Raw genomic sequence first — 16441 nt, forward strand, 5'->3', positions numbered from 1 at the left:
CACACACACACGTATATATATTCTTTTCATATTCTTTTCCATTATGGTTTATCTCAGGCTGTCAAATGTAGTTCCCTGTGCTATATAGTAGGATTTTATTGTCTATCCATTCTATATAAAGCAGTTTGCACCTGTTAATTCCAAACTCCAAATCCAAACCTCTCCCACCCTCCTCCCCCTTGGCAACCAGTAGTCTATTCTCTATGTCCCTGTTTCTGTTTCATAGATAGGTTTATTTGTCTGAACTCCCTTTCTGAGAGCATTTACTGAAAAGGGCTTATAATTGGGGGTCCTTTTTTCTCCCTTTGAGATATGTATCAATACGAATTGCCTGGTACCTGGGAGTGTCTTTCCCAAAGACTTGAAAGTCATTCCTTTGAAATTACCCATCAGGAAGGAGATGGCCTCTGCCTTCTAGTTCTGTGGGATGACAGCATCCCACCCTCCATAACTGCCAGCAAGCAGACCCACTGCCCTACTCACCTGTACTTTGACTAACCCTTGGCAATTTTTCACTTGGGTCCCCCTTCCCCGCCTCCCTACATCTTCATTCTCCCCTTAAAATGCTCACTCACCTCAGTGTAAATTAAATCAAATGATGTTCAACTCTTTCTCCTACTGCCAGTGTGTGTGTGTGCTCAGTTGCTCCATGTCTGACTCTTTGCGACCCCATGGATTGTAGCCCACTGGGCTCCTCTGTCTATGGGATTTTCCCGGCAAGAATACTAGAGTAGGTTGCCATTTCCTCCTGCAGAGGATCTTCCTAACCCAGGGATCAAACCCACATCTTCTGCAGCTCCTTCATTGGCAGGCGAGTTCTTTACCACTGAGCCACCTGGGAAGCCTTTCTACTGCCAGTAGTTAATTGAATAAAATCTGTTTCCAAGGCTTTAATTAACATCTGGCTTTGTTTATCTTTGGCAGTTGTCATGTCCACACCTATCTATTATGCAGATAAAATAGATGGTCTTGATTTTCAAGAGGACTGCAAAGAAATTAGAAGGGTTCACACAATATAGAAACAGAGCATCAGTTTTAAAGAGGAGGTGGGAAACATACCATATCAAAAGTATTCCTATAGCTCCTGCCTTGTGTAGTTATGTGGTGTATGTGCCCTATGAAGCTCAGAATATACACAGGTAAATAATTTGCTGATCATGTGCTAGGATGATTGTTTTTACATAAACTCATAATTTCACAGTAATATCAACATTAATATTTATTGATTGCTCACTCTATATATCCCTGGTACTGTGCTAAAACACTTGACATGTATGATCTCGTTTAATCTCTCTAAATGTCCTACAGTATAGGTGCTATTGTCATCCGCATTTCATAGAAAGGATACTGGAAATCTGGGAATGCAAGTGATTTTCCCCTAATCATATAGTTAACTTAAGAGACTAAACCAGCGCTAAACCAACTCTTTGACCTCAAAACCCACAGACTTCATCACCAAGCCATGCTGTCTCACTATAATACTGGGAAATAGACAAGTACATAAATAGCCATAATCCAAGGTAGAATATTGTGCATATCAGAGATACAGGAGGGAAAAATAATGCTTGTTCAGGGAAATTTTAAGAATCATAATGAGGTTAATGAAGAGGAACTAATGAACACTGTTTTTGCCATCCTTCTAATGAGTCTAGAAAACTACCATTTTTATGGAGAATCTGAACTTTAAATTTAGGAAGGCACTTAATTACACCTCTGCTCTATCAGTTATTGGGTAACATTCTATTTATGTGACTTCCTCTTTCTCTGTTCCTTTCTCTGAATCATTTTATAGACTTGAGTAAATCTGAAAGCTGATTTTCAGCAAGGCCCACCACTTCAGCAGAGAAATAGAGGTAGATAATAAAAGTAACTTTGAGTCAGGGTGTTACAGCAGTGCAGCCATCCTTAGATGTGGCTAGATTGGCTGGATTCATCACTCTAACTGGGCCCTGAGTACTGGGAATCATTATCTTTGCTCTCTTTACATTAACTGAAGAAAATCCAAGTCAGACATTGTCTCTTAATCAGTCAATGTCAAGAAGTGTAACAATTACTCAATGATTTTTTTATTACTAGTCTTACTGAGAAAAAAACAAAAACAAAACTCAGAGTGGCTTTATTTCTTACCCATAACTAGCATGTCTGCAAAGAATGATTTTCAAAAGCACTATTCAAGTCTCATGGCCTTCAGACATGGACAAAGATGTGCCAGGCCCTATCTCCTTAGAGATTCTTTGGCTTTTTCAATTTAACTAGGTCCATGAATTAATTGATTCATTCTGCTTCAGAAATCATAAAGTTTATTTTACCATTTACTAAAAGCAGCATCAACAAACTGAAGGTTCTGGAATTTGAACTGCATTCCCCATGTGGGGCACCATACAGTTGTAAAGGCACTCAGAGCCCCAATAATGACAATGGGGTGAGATTATAAGATCAGTACTTGCCAAAGTGACATTCAAGAGACTATTTCCTATAAACTCATTTCTGCAGTAATTGTCAAAGGATGACATAGCATTGCAGCTGGAAAGGGTCTTAGGAAGTTCTCTAGACAGTAAGGAGGGGAAAAGAAGAGAAAAATGTTTTAGTCAGAAACATTCTAGCTGGAAGACATTGGGGAAGGTACTTGGCATTCTGAGGCTTAGAGTTTTTAATTTATAATAATGGCAATAAATATTCTTGTCTTATATTACTATTAAATAATATTCAGTGCGATACCTGGCATATGGTAGTGCCCAAAAGTTTTAGTTACTGCTTCAGTGTCATCATCAACCTTTTCACTATCATCTATATCAGACTGGGACTTCCTGGTGGCTCAGACAGTAAAGAATCTGCCTGCAATGCAGGAGACCTGGATTTCATCTCTGGGTCGGGAAGATCCCCTGGAGAAGGAAATGGCAACCTACTCCAATATTCTTGCCTGGAGAATTCCATGGACAGAGGAGCCTGGTGGGCTATGGTCCATGTGGTCACTGAGTCAGATACGACTGTGTGACTAACACACACACCCACCCACACTTATACACACAGAAGACATCAGACTATATAGCCAGCAGGTCAAATTTGTAAATAAAATGTTTTTTGAACAGTCAAACCCAACAGATAACATATGTCTATGGCTGTTTCTGTCATAGAGGATGGGATGATTAGTTGTAGTAGAGATTTTAGAGAAAAACATCCCCTCCTCCCAATCAGTGGTTTTAAAGCCCCTAGTAAATAATACAAGAGCCAAGAAACAACTCTGGATTCTAGCCCTGCCCATTGTATATACTGGGGTTTTTCATACGATTTTATTATAGAAAAACTTAGGAAAGGGAAAATAGAAGGCCTGAAGTTGAGGAAAGTAGCCTGGTGATGTTTTGTTCTTTGTTTCTTTCCTGAGGAGAAAGAGTTGCCCATTTGAGTTACTAGGTGAGGGGCTGGAAGAAGGAAGAAAAGGATGTATCAGGGAGGTTAGGATTGCCCCAGTAAAGACAGACTAGTAAGAAAGGAAATGGAGGATTTGTGAAACTATACATAGTTTTCAGTTGATGGGGCATTGAATATGGTGTTGGAAATGTGGAGTTGGAAGATGAAATTAGCCAGCTGGGTGGCTTCTATATTATGGTTGATTCCAATATTACCTTAAGGAACTGTGACTTGACCTTGTAGGAGATGGGGGATTTCAAAGAGTGGGAGACAAAAACTGACATTCTGAGTTTTCTGTTTGGATTGGACAATTGTGACAGAAATAATGCCCCCCCCCCCCCTCAAATGGGCTGATAATGAAATGGAGGCAAGAAGAACAACTGGGAAGTGATGTTGGTCATACATGAAATGTATATTTTCCTAATTCACATGTCTGTTAGCCAAATATTGCCAGGACTAGAAAACTCTGGAAAACTCAGACTGACTAGAAGGTAAAAGTAATTTTTTTCTGAACTTTGAATTAAATTATTTTTAATTTATGGAAGTCCAGATCAAAAGAGCTACCATGTCCCATTATTTGCTATGATATGGTATATCATGGTATGGTATGATATCTCATGATATGGGATGACAGAGGATGAGATGGTTGGATGGCATCACTGACTCAATGGACATGAGTTTGAGCAAGCTCCAGGAGTTAGTGATAGACAGGCGTACTGCAGTCCATGGGGTCGCGAAGAGTTGGACACGACTGAGCGACTGAACTGAACTGAAATGATGTCTCATGAAGAATGGATTAAAGAAAGAACAGCACATGCTCTTTAAAATGAAAAAGAAATAGTGTTCACATACGATTCTATGAATTTCAGGCTCATGGTGGTAGTTATCACTGTGAGCATTTCATGTACTGAATGCTAAACTGTGAAATAGTAATTTTATAGGCATTAGTTCTTAGGATACAAGAACTTTTGAGGTAGTCACTGGTATCATTCCTATTGTACATGTAAAGAGGCTTAGAGAGGTGGAGTAATATGCCAAAAGTTACATGAGTTATAAATAGCATAGCTCAGGTCTAAGCTTAGATTTTATCTCTCTTCCATAGAACACACTATTCATGAGTGCAGAATAGTTTATTTTCTTCTGTTTTTGAAGAATAACTTCTAAGCAGTGGACACTTAATAAGTACTTGCCAGATGATGAATGAAAATTTTAAAGAATAATTTGAAGTTTTATGCCCTTGACCTGAAGTGATACAATACCTCTTCAATGCTATAAAATGTGAGCAGTGGTCATTTATTCCTCAAAAAAATTATAGATATCTTTACTGTGCCTGTAATGGTGTCAGATACCCTTCAGTTCATCCAAAAAGTATTTGTTTAGAGCCTTTTCCTCTACTAGGATCATATATTCATACTACATTTTATTGGTTGCCAAGAACTTAATCATGCATCATCACATTTAATCTTCATAACAAATTTATATGGTATTTGTTCAATTTTATGGGTATGAAATGTGAATTCACAATAACTGTTGAAGGTTACAGATCTTCTGAACCCAAGTCTGTATACTTTCCCCTGTATCAGAATTATTTCTTATGTAGATGACAAAAACTGAGAGCTGTAGGGATGCAAAATATGTTTTTGAAGTATGATATATATGTGAGTGTGTATATATTCTTTATAATCTCTCCCTGTAACATAAAATGCTCTGTCTTCTAATAGGATAGATGTGCTTTTTTTTCTGTTTTATAGTTTATATAATGGTACAAATAGTAGTATGTAGTCTTTTGTGCCTGAGTAATTTTATTCAGTATTCTGTTCAAGACATTAATTAATATTGTGTGTAATTATAATTTGTTTATCCTTATGGCTTTAGCATATTTCACTTTATTTAAATATACCATCATTGTTTACAAACATCTATTCCACAGTTGAATGCCATTTGATTAGTTTCTAGTTTGAAATTTGAAAAGTATTTGATTCAATATAATGTTGCTATGAAGATTTATACACAGTCTCTTTTGGTGAACACATGCATTTCTGTTAAGCATGCATGTGTTATTATATTAAGCAATATAATATTAATTATATTAAGCAATATAATTTCTAGGTCAAAAAGATACAGTTTTGCTGCAGAGATCTATACAGTTATTCTCTTTTTTCTATTATTTTTTATATTCTTACTCATCAATTTGGGCTTGATTATGTTCAGTTGAGTTAGGAATAATGTAAACACATTTGAGGGGAAGCTCAGGCTAGTTAATGTCAGCTACTCTAAGAGGTGGTCATGATATCCCATTTAATACTTATTATCAGATCCTGAGGTCAGTGGTGTATCTCCCTCCAGAAGACCTCTTATTTTATTCTACTCTCATCTTCCACACATTAATCAGCCTCTGTTCCTGCTCTTGAAATGTTGAAAGGCTGTTGCTCTAGAGAATTACAACATCTCATGAGGAATCATATTTCAACCACCCAGTATCTTGATAATAATCACTGGGTTTTCTTCTCTATATTAGTAAAACAGAAAGGGAAGAAAATCCTCAGAGAAACAGAAAAAAAAAAAAAAGTTTGCCTTTCCTCCATTACAGGACATTATCTCATCCTCTGTGTCTATATATTTTCATAATGACTTTATATTTCTATGTTCTCTATTACTTTGGATATTAGAATACATTTCTTATGGGCTGATGCACTCTTAGTTGAAGACTAATCTTAGGCCTCCATGGATATCCATATAGATTGGGATAGAGAACTATCATAAGCATTTTGTACCTAAACATCTAGATAATTTAGGATTTTTTAAATACACTAAGGGTTATCAATTGTATGGTTTTGGCTAATTTGGAAACATAAGATGAGAAAAGACCCTTTCATAGTAATAAGTATATTCCTTCGCTCCACACATTAATATGAGGAAGACTTGAAATATCAGAGAGTAGGAGACACATGTGTAAAATACTGAAGTATTAGTATTTATTCAATGCTGGAAATTATTGTATACCCAACAGAATCATCTAAGATTTACCCGTTAAGTTTTATCTGTGATAGCATTTTATTAAGAGATGGAGAGCAGTTAAACTATGTTGTTTAACAGTGGTATATGAAGGCAGTGATATCTTCTCTTTTTTTATATAAAAGTTTGAGACCATGGCTACTGAGTCAGACTCCTTTAAAAATGAGAAAATGATGGGAAAAGTCATTATTTGGTCTATGCAATGAGTCAGTGTCATTTTAACAAGAAGGAAAAAAAAATTGTGCTTGATCGGAAGAATGGCTGAGAACAAAACAATCAGATGCAACATGTGGTTTTGGATTAGATACTGGTGTAGATAAACTATAGAGATTATTTGGGACCATTTGGGAAAAATAGAATGTGATCTAGATATCAAAGCTATAAATATTTACTAATATGAAAACATTGAAATTAATAAAAAAGGAGATTGTAGAATAGTATGTACAGTATGCTATTCCTTCAGGTTAAAAAAAGTTACATATGTACATGAGTATGCTCATGTTAGAAACCCAGAAAGATATGAGCTGAAGATATTATCAGCAGTGATTTTGGGGTGGTATAAATGTAAGTTTCAATTATTAGTGTTATTATTTTTATTATATTTTATTATTTATTAGTTGTGTTATTATTTTTAACAATTTTTTTGTGTTTATTTTCAGCATTTCTACAGTGTACAGCATCTTATGTTAATAAAAGATGATTTGAAGTATTAAAAAATACATAAGTAAACTGTTATTCAGCACCACAAATTATCCAATAGCTGATTAACGCAAAAAGGTTAATGTAATAATGACAGTAGCAGTTAAAATCTATGTTACTTAGCATTGACTGTGTACCAGATACTGATAAGGTTTATACAAACATCACGTTAGTTGGTTCTCATTAAAACGCTATGCAGTATATACTGTTCTCATTTACATTATAGATGAAGAGGCTGAAGATCACAGAGATTTACCCAGGGACACAGCTAGTAAGTGATAAGAAGCGAGATTTAAGCCAAATCTATCTGAATCAAGTCATTCTCACTTAGTTACCAGTTACATTGCCTCTTGTCTTCCTAATAACAACATCATCATCTCACTGGTGGCCCCAGTGCTAGTTTCTCTATTCTATTAGCTGTAGAGGTTACTTCACAAATTACCAAATATTGCATGTTAGATTTAACAAATGCTAGGTCTTTGAATATAAAAATCTGGAAATTGGAATGAAATCTTTAGTAAAAAGTGACTGGCCTTGCATTTAAAAACTTTATTATCTAGGGAGTTGGTTGTGACTATAGAGAAAGAATTTGAGTGTATTTATTTTTTGAAAAGTCAATTTTAATGCCAAGAAAAAACAAATAAATTGAAAACAGTTTTCTAGAGTATACGAATACCTAATAAATTAAGATAAAAACAGAATCTTTTTATATAGATGTTTATGTAAATGCCAATAGATACTTATTGAAGTATGAATGTGTTGATAGAAATATATTAATGTTTTCAGTAGATAGGAAAAGTGTGAACTGAATTTTTGTTAAGTGCCTTCATAAATATGCATTAAACATGCTTAAGAAGATTTTAGATATTCCCTCTGGTTGAAAAGAATTATTCTGGGAAATGCATTTTGCAGAATCACGTATATTTCATATATGTGCCTAATTTCATTTTAAAGTTCACTGAGATTTATATTGCAATTAAACTAAATTGAACAATATACAAGTACACAGGAAAGTCAGCAGATGTAAAAAGCTAAGGAAAAGAACAACTTGTGTTAATTTTTTTAGTGACACTGAAATGTCAGGTTTTTCCACTAAAATAAAGGGGATTTTATTTTTTGCTGTTAGAACAAGTCAAATAACAAGAAAGAAAAATATTTCAAGAGGGTGGCAGAGCTACTCAAGAAGTGAGCTGCCTTGACTCTGGAGGTCTTAGGTAGGCAAAGAATACTTTTGGAAAATCCATGGAACCATTTTGAACCATTGGTATTTAGGGTCTGGGACATTTATTGACTCCATGGAAATAGAGAAAAAGAGACAAATATTTCCATTTAAGATCAACTTTGTTGCATGATGTTACTACTATAAATCTCTCCCAACAGTCACTTTAAAGAAAATATTACTTCTAATTATGTGAAAAATGTAGTTTCAAACATTTTCCTTTAGACTCTTTGGTAGCTGTCCTATGAATTGACTGGTTATACTGATTTTCTTCCCTGGAGGAGGTCATGGCAACCCACTCTCGTATTCTTGCCTGGAGAATCCCCATGGACAGAGGAGCCTGGAGGGCTGTAGTCCATGGGGTTGCAAAGAGTTGAACATGACTGAGCGACTCAGCACAGCACAGCACAGTGATTTTCTTAACGAGGGAATGGCTGCCGCTCCAGTATTCTCGCATGGAGAGTTTCATGGACAGAGGAGCCTAGTGGGCTACAGTCCAAAGAGTCAGACGTGACTGAGTGAGCAGCAGCAGCAGCAGTGATTTTCTGAAAGGATAAGGACAGTTTCAACAAAAACAACTCACATTCTCTGCAGAATGTTGTACGTTCAATGAGGGAAATGTATAGTTTAAAGGAATTAGATGCCAGAGGTTTATTTCTTTATTTATTTATTTTAAGGAATCAAACATTTGCTCTCCTGCTGGACAGAGGTATCTTCCCCCACGCCCTCCTTCCCAGACTGAATTAATTGACCAAAGAAGTTTCTGACAGCATTGTGCTAAAATAGTAAACATTTTCGAGTTACAGTTATCTTATTATAGGTATGTGCCTTAGGAATGAGTAGTACAGATAGTTAATGTACTCATTTTTTGTATGTAGATAACACTCCAGAAGTTAGTTATGCCTTCAGCTCTTACTGATGTGGGAGAGATATTAGAATATCTCCAGCGTATTTGGATTCTACTTTCTAGGCTATTTAGTAGTAGTAGTAGTTGTTTTTTTAAATTTAAAAGCATTCCCTCGTCTATAGAAAATCATGCTTACAGTAAAACAAGACTTAATCCTTCTCATTGGCTTCTAGATTCCTAGGAATAGTCCTTCTGCCACCATGATGCATGTTACGAGCAAATGCAGTGCTTTGGTTTGTATTACACAGACATTTTCTGTGATAAAACATTAACAGTGAGGAGAACAAAAGAATGTTGGCTTCAGAGTCATGTTTTCTGAGTTCAGCACCTGTGTCTACCCATTTACCTCTTGTAAGATTTGGGCAAGTTTCTTCATCTGTCTTTTAGTATCCTCATCTATAAAATTGATAAAAGAATTATATACACTTCATAGGGTCATATTAAGGATTAAATGAGTTTCAAAACACTCAGAGTAGTAAATGATACATGAAATGAAATGAAATGTTAGTTGCTCAGTCGTGTCCAACTCTTTGTGATCCCATGAACTATAGTCTGCCAGATTCCTCTGTCCATGGGATTCTCCAGGCATGAATACTGGAGTGGGTTGCCATTCCCTTCTCCAGAGGATTTTCTGGACCTAGGGATTGAACCCAGGTCTCCCGCATTGCAGGCAGATTCTTTACCATCTGAGCCACAGGGAGGCCAACATGTTACATAGTGCGTGTGTTAAAAACATTTATATCCTTTAATATGCAGTATTCTAACAGGTAAATATACTATCATTGTCTTTGCCATTCAGTTGTCCTATTTGATGGATTTGCTTTTAACTGGGTTAGTCAGTTTGATTTGTCAGTTATATTAGCCTTTTGGTGTATCAGAATGAACCAGAAAAAATGTTCAGATCACAAAAATGTTCATATATTTTAGACCTTTACCCAATTGTGTATAAAAATCATTGGGTTATTTTCAAGCACAGGGACAGAAATAACATAATAAAAGTAGCCATCTAGATAGTCTATCTGAAAAAATATTCCTCTTGTCCAAAATAAGTGAACAGCATCTTGATAATGAAATATGACCTTGATAACAGTAAATAATCAAAGTAATATTTTCAATGAGTCACTTTAAACTTGTGGAATGATATAAACTCTAATTACAGAGAGTCAAAAGTTTCTCATTATTGAAGGCAGAAAACTTTTCTAAAAATATAACCCATGAAAAATGTATCAACTAGACATGTAGTACTAGGTAGGTGGATTAACTTGATCTTTTTGGAACATGAATATATCAACATCTGTCCTACAGGCATATCACTTTAGAAAAATTATTGTAAGTTTATTTTTAAAAACTATAGATTTAGTAATTTGTCCAAATTTAAAAAATCTGTTAGCTTTGCATATCCTCTTGTTTTTGTTATTGGTCTCGAAGTCGTGCCAGACTCTCTGTGACCCCGTGGACTGCAGCACACCAGGCTTCCCTGTCTTTCACTATCTCTCACAGTTTGCTCACACTCATGTCGATTGGATCAGTGATGCCATCCAACTGTCTTCTCTGTTGTCCCCTTCTCCTCCTGCCCTAAATCTTTCCCAGCACCAGGGTCTTTTCCAATGAGTAGGTTCTTTGCCTCAGGTGGTCAAAGTATTGGAACTTCAGCTTCAGCATCAGTCCTTCCAATGAATATTCAGGGTTGATTTCCTTTAGAATTGACTGGTTTGATCTCCTTGCTGTTTGAGGGACTCTCAAGAATCTTTTCCAACACTATAGTTTGAAAGCATCAGTTCTTTTGTGCTCATCCTTATTTATGACTACTGGAAAAATCATAGCTTTGACTATACGGACCTTTGTGAGCAAAGTAATCCTCTTAGAACATGCTAAGCATAGTAGACTTTTAAAGAGGAAGTCCCAATAGAGTTTTTGTGTTAAAATACTCCAGTTCAGTCACTAAAAAGTCTTACTTTCTCTGTAAATCAGTCATATACAGAGGGAATAGGAAGTGAAAGGCTAGGCACTTTTTAGTAAGTTTGATAAATGTAGATGTCGAATAATATCAGCTTTTCTTTAACTGGAAGCTTTGTCTGTGAATTATCAAAACTATTGCCTTCATTGTTTGGATCCCATTGTCTGCATGGACCTAGTCTGTATGAATTCCCTTAAATAGACTGGCATAGACTCAGGTCCCATTAGCCATGTTATTTGGACTATAATCAATACTAACAACTGTACTGAGCTTCATTGGATATTTCAAATGGATCATGTGCTAGTATTCTAACCTGGAATGAAAGTAATAAGATGTAAAGATAATAGAGAATGTTCTCCTTTCCGACACGTGATGTAAAAGAGTAAGTGTGAACTATTATTTTTTAAAAGCCACAGTCACCATGGGCAGCCATAATATTTGGGAAGCATACAGGGAAAGTCCATAAATGAAATCTGAAACTTTCCTGGGATGATTTTTCTCCCTCACAGGAAGAGATGGTACTAACAGATTGTGCCTGTTGTTCTAAAGTCAAATATGACAGGTCTTTGTGGCTCATCTCAAAGATGAACTGTTTTTCTGCCCAATGGAGGAGAACATATACTATAGGGGAATGCAGAAAGACTCTGATTAAAAAAAAAATTGTACTTTCTTAGTTACACATTCCACTTTGTAGGCAGTCACATATGTACACAGGAAAATGTGACTTTTAGATACCGAAAAAGATTTTTAAAATGCAGTTAATAGATGTAACTAGGGACCAACAAATTTTGCTGAGGAAAGTAGGACAAAGAATTAGAACTTTCCTCCATTTCCCTTGAACAGCCTCTCATTAGTATATACATGGAATTTGGCTGGTTCCTGTGCTAATTACCCCTTTATTGGCTGTCCCCATTCACCATATCTAGAGCCCAGAATTGTTCATATGACTGAAAATTCCCTCCTTCAGACAGACAGCTAAGATCGATTCTGATAGCTTGTTATTGCTTGGTCCAATTTTAATCAGTGCTTGTAAGAGTGTTTTCTAATCTGGAGAGTTTGTAAAGACAGGGAAATTGTAACTGAGTTTACTTTTAGGCTGTGAATGGAATATGCCTATGTGACACAGTAAACCTGTCCTTTGAAGATATATGAAAGCAATGTCTATACCCACTACCATACTTAAATTATGTACGTGTGAAGATTGGACCAGACTGAGGAGCTTAAACCACTCTCCAAAAGGCAAATTAAACAAAAGGAAAATAATTAGTTGCCAAGAGAATTTTGATTCATTGGGAAAAGGCCAAATTCTATCACATCCCAAATAGTTCACACATAAACATGGAACCCCGACAGAACAAGGATAGGGTGCCCTTAATTTGTGAGAAATGAGTACTGACAACTCATAATGGCAGGATGCTTGACATTAAATACTTATCCAATCACTACTTCTACTGCTTGGATTATAAGCAACAGGAAGGAAGTCAGCACTACATAAGAAAAGTGTTTTTTTTTTTTTTCCTTGTGAACACAAATTTGCTGTAAAGATTCAGTGTTTAAAGACCCAGACTTAGAAAGAGCAAAAGAATGAGAGAATTATGCCACTTTTTAGGATATATACTAATAGAATTATTGGACTAATGTTATGCGTCAGTGTTGACATAAATGTCCCTGATTATTTTTGTACTTAAGTAACTTCATTTAGGACTCAAGGTCTTAGATTACAGAATCCTGCCAAACTGACTTTAATGCTAGTCACTTATCCAGGGTTGCGGACGATGTCTTATGTATTAACTTGTTTAAAATTGCAGCCAGCAAATTTGAATTGTTTCAAAAGGACATCAGGATACTATTACTAAAATAATAGTAATTGATGATGGAGAAAAAGGCAACAAATATCTATTAGACCAAACATATTCTCAGCATATCCTTAAATTAGCCAGTGTATCTATAAGGAATACTAGGGTCACCATATAATTTGTTTACTCCAATTATCTTACAATTATCTTCCTCCAATTACTTACAGTTACTTTATTATATATTATATGTTTCATATATATACTTATGTTCATGGTCCAAGGTGGTCTACTAGCTTGGTTTTGGTCTGTGTTAGACATGATCCTTAGTTCTAATGTGTGGCTCTTTGGTGTCTCAGCTAGATGGCTAGGCTATTAACAAGATTTATTCAGTCAGGTTGGTTTGGAAATACAGTATCTTCTAACACTGTTAGAAGTTTAATTAGGTTCCATCTGTTTCATTTTGTTTTTGTTTCTTGTGCCTTAGAAAGAAATTATTACTATGATTTATATCAAAGATTGTTCTACCTATGCTTTCTTCTAGAGGTTTTATGACTTTCAGTCTTATATTTAGGTCTTTAATTTTAGTTAATTTTTGTATATGGTGTGAGCAAATGTTCTAATTTCATTCTTTTACACATGGCTGTCCAGTTTTCCTAACAACAGTTATTGATGAAGCTATCTTTTCTCCATTGGATATTGTAGCCTCTTTTGTGGTATATTAAATGGTTGTTGTTAAGTGTGTGCTTATTTCTGGACTCAATTCTGTTCCATTGATCTATGTGTCTGTTTTTGTGTCAGGACCATTCTGTTTTTATTAACTGTATTTTTGTAGTATAGTCTGAAGTCAGGGAGAATGATATCTCCTTCTATGTTCTTACTCAAGATTATTTTGGCTAAAAAAAAAAAAAAATATTATTTTGGCTATTGAGGATCTTTTGTGTTTCCATGCAAAGTTTAAAATTATTTGTTCTGGTTCTGTGAAAAAAGCTGCTAATATTTTGATAGCGATTGTTTTAGATATTTATAGCAAAGGGACTGATCTAATACCAGTTACTACATCATGGCCGTAGCAGAAGTCATGAAAATACTATTTAATGAAACTGTAAGTTCTGAAACAAAAATACAGTATGTATGTTTTTATAAAAATTTAGGAACATCTTTTTAAAAACACACTTTTGGAGCCCATATATAGATAAAATCACATGAAAAAGCAAAAGGTGAAAAATACAGGATTTAGACATTATTAAGAATTAGCTCAGATAGAAAAGGCAGGGCTTCAGTCTTCCTGCAGTAGGAGTTATAAGTAGATGTAAGTTATTGCCAATATTCTACCTTTTGTATTAAATAGTAGTTTCATAGGTGCTTACTATTGCTAAAGTAGAGAGCTGTGGATAGCTAAATAAATGAATAAATTAAAAATGGCCTTATGCTTATGAGTGATGAGATCGAATCATGAAAAAAGCAGTATGAGTTCTATAATTCTTTCCTCATGAGGCCAGATTTCTTTAATTACCTATAAACTAGACCATAAAGATCCTTTAATTCTTTTTGCCAACAAATTTAAAAAATAATGTGAAAAATCAGTACTTGGAAATTTTGAGAAGCTAAGGGCCTTTTCAAGGGACCCTGAGGTATAAACTGTTATATTCTTCCATAAATTGAGCCCCTCAAAATTCAACTTTATATGATTTGAAATATTTTTATCTTTGATCAGCATTCAGGGATTTAATTTATAACTGTTTAGGACAGGGATACTATTTATAAAAGCTCTTAATTAGAAAGAATCTATTTCCCGATAATTTAAAGTTGATACATAATTTGTGATATATTTATATAGTGAAATACTTAGAACAGTTTAAAAAATGAACTACTCCTAAATGAAACAACAGAGGTAAATCCTACCAACAGAGTATTTAGCAAAGAAGTCAAACACAAAGAACATATGTTATATGATTATATTTATTGTCAAACTAATCTATGATACTAAAAGTAGAGATAATAGTTAATTTTAAGGGAGTTGGTGGGTGATGGATGGGAAGGAGGATGACAGAAGCTTTTGGATCCTTGTAACATTTCTGTTTTGGTTTGAATGGTGGTTGAATTGATGGTTCTTTTTGTGATAATTCAAGAGCCTATTAAGATAATTCATAGCCTATTAAGCCTATGTCTATTGTACTTTTATATACATTATATTTTTAAGACCACACTTATTTGTTTTAGTATTAAGTAGTGTTCAGAAATTAAACATAGTGTTTTCTTAGCTGGTAAAAAAAACAATCCTTAAATTGTCACAAAATTGTGAGCAGTGGGATTCTTTCCCTTAGGATAGACAAAAATTGTTACATTTTACTGCTAAACCCTGTGTATGTGACCTGCTCATTATATTTTAGTGAAGACTGCCTTTTTAAAAAAATCCAAGATGATTTGACAATGACATTGAATTTCAAATATGCTTCTCTAGTGGGCACTCAGTAACAGGCTACCTGTGTTTCCTAACATCAACATTCAGTTCAGTTCAGTCGCTCAGTCATGTCTGACTCTTTGCGACCCCATGAATCGCAGCACGCCAGGCCTCCCTGTCCATCACCAACTCCCGGGGTTTACTCAAACTCATGTCCATAGAGATTGTGATGCCATCCAGCCATCTCATCCTCTGAGATCCCCTTCTCCTCTTTCCACCAATCCCTCCCAGCATAAGGGTCTTTTTCAATGAGTCAACTCTTCGCATGAGGTGCCTTAAGTATCGGAGTTTCAGCTTCAGAATCAGTCCTTCCAATGAACACTCAGGACTGATCTCCTTTAGGATGGACTGGTTGGATCTCCTTGCAGTCCAAGGGACTCTCAAGAGTCTTCTCCAACACCACAGTTCAAAAGCATCAATTCTTCAAAACTCAGCTTTCTTTATAGTCCAACTCTCACATCCATACATGACCTCTGGAAAAACCATAGCATTGACCAGACAGACCTTTGCTGGCAAAGTAATGTCTCTGCTTTTTAACATGCTATCTAGGTTGGTCATAACTTTCCTTCCAAGGAGTAAGCGTCTTTTAATTTCATGGCTGCAATCAACACTGGCAGTGATTTTGGAGCCCAGAAAAATAAAGTCTAACACTGTTTCCACTGTTTCCCCATCTATTTCCCATAAAGTGATGGGACCAGATGCCATGATCTTAGTTTCCTGAATATTGAGCTTTAAGCCAACTTTTTCACTCTCCTCTTTCACTTTCATCAAGAGGCTTTTTAGTTCCTCTTCACTTTTTGCCATAGGGGTGGTGTCATCTGCATATCTGAGGTTGTTGATATTTCTCGTGGCAATCTTGATTCCAGTTTGTGCTTCTTCCAGCCCAGTGCTTCTCATGATGACTGTGCATATAAGTTAAATAAGCAGGGTGACAATATACAGCCTTGACATACTCCTTTTCCTATTTGGAACCAGTCTA

This window comes from Cervus elaphus, chromosome 9 (genome assembly GCF_910594005.1).
Source record: "Cervus elaphus chromosome 9, mCerEla1.1, whole genome shotgun sequence".
NCBI lineage: Eukaryota > Metazoa > Chordata > Mammalia > Artiodactyla > Cervidae > Cervus > Cervus elaphus.